Source organism: Grammomys surdaster, unplaced genomic scaffold, assembly GCF_004785775.1.
Source record: "Grammomys surdaster isolate TR1022 unplaced genomic scaffold, NIH_TR_1.0 125956, whole genome shotgun sequence".
Lineage (NCBI taxonomy): Eukaryota > Metazoa > Chordata > Mammalia > Rodentia > Muridae > Grammomys > Grammomys surdaster.
This window is the reverse complement of record NW_021620775.1, coordinates 1,526,893-1,531,167: the sequence shown is the minus strand read 5'-3', so window position 1 is coordinate 1,531,167 and position 4,275 is coordinate 1,526,893. Positions and strand designations below refer to the sequence as shown.

The window sequence follows — 4,275 nt, the reverse complement described above, 5'->3', positions numbered from 1 at the left end:
CCAGCAACCGGTCCCCTCCCTTTCCTTGCCCTGCCTAACAAGGCACTTCCCAAACTTTGTACCATAGTTGAGAAGTTGTGGCCTGTTTACTCTTAATACTGTCACTGCAAAATCATCGTAATTACAAAGGACTACAGAAAAATTGCATTGAACTCAACGAACAGAGGAATGATTTTTAGTACACTTCCCCCAATGAGTATGTGATTATGTAAAAGGTTCATTTTCCACTCACAGAATGACCACAATTGTTCTTGTGAGAGGAGGGGAAATTTGTGCTCGTTTATGTAGATCAGGTAGCCCGAGATACTTGGGATAAGCTACCTTCTTCTTCTTTTCTTTCTTTCTTAACTATGTTAAGTTTGTTCTTGGGCAATTCCACACATGCACAGGATGCAGATTAACTCATCCCACCTCTCCTCCCATCCTCCTACCCCATCTACCCCATGTCTTCCCTACAAACTTCTTTCTCACACTGGTGTCTGTCTGTTTTGTTCCGTGACCCCCTGAGTTTAATCAGAACCACCTGTGTGACCATGAGTTTGGATCTGTTCATTGGAGCCTGGCAGGATCCTCGGTGTATACATAGCTGAAGACAGTAAACCCCACCCCCCATATCTATCTGAGCCAATAGTTCAGCAGTGAGGGGTATGGCCCCATAAGCTCCTCCCACTTCCATGACGGAATGTTCACTGGGCCAATCATGTATGGACCCAGTGCAGGTACCACAGTTGTGAATTTTTGATCACAGTGGTTACCTCATGTTCAATGGAGGACAACTTAGTCTTCACCCTAACTTCTGTATCTTATAAAGTCCCTGTCCCTTCTCCACAGTGTCCACTTAGCCTTAGAACAGGTGCTGTAAATATCTCTATAGCCTCTGGCCCTAGAAGCATTGCAGGTGTGGCTGCTGTGTCACCTGTGTATCAGTAGGTGGCAGAGAGGAGAGAGGCTCAGTGTTCTGACCTGTGAATGATTAGTATCCTAACAGTCCCTGAAAAAAGGGAGCCTGAGATGACCCTTCAGGCAGTACCACATGGGTTTCCAGGATAGGAAGCAAGCCAGGGACTAGAAGAACCTCACCTGTGATCATGGGCCCTGGGTGGGAGTAAGCCCCAGACATACGACCCTAAAAAGGGGCCACTTGGGTGAGCCTGGCAAGGAGTGAGCCTGAGGCAACCACCAAACCGGTGTCATGGTACCCAGACAGGGAGCTAGCCTGAGATGACCACCAATCTGATGCCACACAGGCTTGAGAGGTCAGACCATGTCTGAGATGACCCCTGCCCAGAGCCATAACGCATGAGCTGGGCCTAGCACTCCTGAGACCACTCCTGAGATGACCCCAGACACTCAGAGACCCCAGGCAGAACTAAGAGGAGCAAGAAAGTCATGGAGAAATAGAAGAGAAAGAGAGACCGAAGGATGTGGGCAAAATGAAGAGAGCCGAACTGCAGACTTGAGGGTCGTGAGCAATAGCCTGATGAGTACCCTGTGGTGCCACCTGGGACTATGTGGGGTCCTGGCCTGTGCTGCCACAATGGGCTATGTTTGGGTCCATGGCCCTGTGGTCTGTTGCCACCAAATGCCAGGTGGACATCCAATGTCTGGGCTGCCGCCAGGGGACATGCCAATGTCTGAACTGGTCCCACCCCTTACCTGGGCATTATGGAAGAGCTGGTCCTGGAGGCAAGAGAGCAGGAGAGCTGACCCCACCCCTAGCCAGCTGCAGTACTTAAGAGAGTTGGCCACACAGTTCTGGAGTTGTGGGTGAGCCTGCCCTGGGGATGTGAGGATGGGAGAGCTGGCCCTATCATCTCCTGTGAGGTGGTGTGGATGAGAAAGAGATACCCTCCTCCCCTCTTGCCTCTCACCACATGTGGCAGGCAGGAGTCCTAGCCCTGGGGTCATGAGAACAAGAGAGATTCCTGTCTATCACCAGCTACAGCACTCAGGAAAATAGCCCTGCAAACCTGCTGGGAAGCACAGTAGAGCTGGCCCTGGATTTGGGGGTTGCAGCTGTGAGGCAGCCTATTGAAGGAGAGATACCTTCCTTCACCCTCATTCCTTGCCACCTACACAACCAAGCCAGCTCAGACAGCCAACGGGTTCTCCTGGGAGGGAGCAATGGTTAAAAAGAAAAGACAATTAATTAGACAACACTATAGCATGACCCCAGCCTGTTCTTAGGCTGAAGAAGGGTTTTTTTTTTTCCCAATCTGCTTTTAAATCATTTTAATTACATGCAAATAATAAGGTCACTACTAGGTTAAGGAACAAACAAGGCAATAAACAAAGTCCCGTGATCACTGTTTCTAGGAGTTTATCAGGATGACAAGATATCTGAGCCTACTTCCCTGTCCTAGCCCAAAGTCACATTCTTGCCTGAAGCCTACTTCCTTGTTCTAGCCCAAAAATCAAGTCCTTCCTGAGCTGACTTCCGTGTCCTGGCCCAATGTCAAATTCCTGCCAAGTTTCTAGAAGTGGCCCCCAAAGCCCTCCACACCTACAGCAGGTGGGAGAGCTGCTCCTGGGGTCATGAGAGCAGGAGAGCTGGTCCTGCCCCTTACCTGCTGTAGCACCCAGGGGAGTGGGCCCTGCCCCTTGCCTGGGCAGGATAATAGAACCAGCCCTGCAAGTGCAGGGTTGATGGTGAGCCAGCCCCAAGGGAATGATAGTGAGAGAATCTGCAGGATGATCAGTTCAGATGCCTCTCAGGCCCAGATCCAAGGCTTTGAATTGGCCCACCCCAGCATCTACCCCATGGATAGATGAAGTATATGAAAGAGCTGGTCCTACAGATTCAAAACTATAAAGTCTCTGTGACACAGGGCATAGACAGGATATTGTAGGCTTAGATTGTTCAAAACCTACTTTAATAAAGGTTCTTTAAATGCTTCAATGGCCCATCTACCAGAGAGTAGGGAAAAGAAAAGGTTAATAGGAAGTGGAGGTTGTGGGCCTGTTTAGAAGGCTTTCTTTGGGGAGACTCCAATCTTCATTGTCAGGATATCAGCAATCCAGTTCAATGGTGTCACCAAACACAAACCAGCAGCAGCAGCTTGATCCAGAAGAAACCACGAGGTTCAGCCATATCCACATGAGTTAGCAGAAGTGGCGAGAAGCAGCTGGGATCCCAACAGAAGCTCTTTCGTGTATTTCTCTCTACAAAGTCACGAAAAGTAAAGATCAGTAAAGACTATCATCGAAGCCCAACGAAGACCAGCAAAGCATTGCAAAGCAAACTGATGCAAGAGCGTCATCTCACTGTCTGTAAGGTTATATTTATATTCTAAGTATCACATGCTCTCTTGAGCATCCACTGTAGCAAAACATTACAGGCCCTTTCACAAGACAGTTTCTAGAAAAACACATCTGTTCTTAGCAAAAACGTTCTCTTCAGGAAAGGTCTACTTCAGGAAAGGTCTACTTCAGGAAAACAAACATCACATGGCACAACTGAGTCTCCAAAGAGACCAGAAATTTCCACTTCAGGAGAGGAGTCCCTGTTAGGTTACTGATAAAGTATCAGAAACCAGAGGCCTCGTACCAGACCAACGAGTCATTGTAATGAGCATGTGCAAGCAAAGAAGTGTGACAGACTGTGGGACACATTGTGACCCTCTACAGCTTCCACAACAAGATTTTTTTTCTCTGCAGATGGAGCTGTTGAGGTTGCAAGGGTAAAGGGTGGGTATGAGGGGAGAGGGAGATGAGTAGTTTTGGGGTATATGATGTGAAACCCACAAAGAACCAATAAAAAGTTTTAAAAACATATCTTTATAGACAACCCCTCAGCTCCCCCTTGTTCTCAGTATCTTGGGCGGCCACCAGTCTCTGCATTCACCACCATTCACAGAAAAGCGAGGCTTCTACCACTTGGCTTCTTTGCCATGAATAAGAGTGAGATGTCCTCCTTGACCCTCCCAATGAGGGGAGAGCCCACCCCACTAGAACTTGTCTGTAGGATCACCTCCATGGCCTGCATCTCGGGATACATGAGAAGGGCAGACGGGGGGGGGGGGGGTAGAGGGGAAGAGAGCAGACCAAGTGTATGGCCATAGACTAATGGCATCCAGCGCATCTCAGAGAGAAGCTTGGGTCTTCTAGCCCCAGGCTCCCTTCTCTGTGGAGCCTTCCTGATGATCCGGCTAGACACCATTCCGTCTTTACACAGGGAGAGAGCTCCGGTGAGGCAGAAGTGGTAGTGTTTGTGCATCCTCTAGGGACACAGGTGATATACATATCCCCGCCCCCTTGCAATGAGGCATGGCCAGT

The 4,275-nt window shown here is 49.0% G+C and overlaps 1 pseudogene; it reads left to right on the top strand.

Moving 5' to 3' along the window:
• Positions 1-876: 876 nt before the first annotated feature.
• Positions 877-989, top strand: LOC114609452 (annotated as a pseudogene).
• Positions 990-4,275: the final 3,286 nt, after the last annotated feature.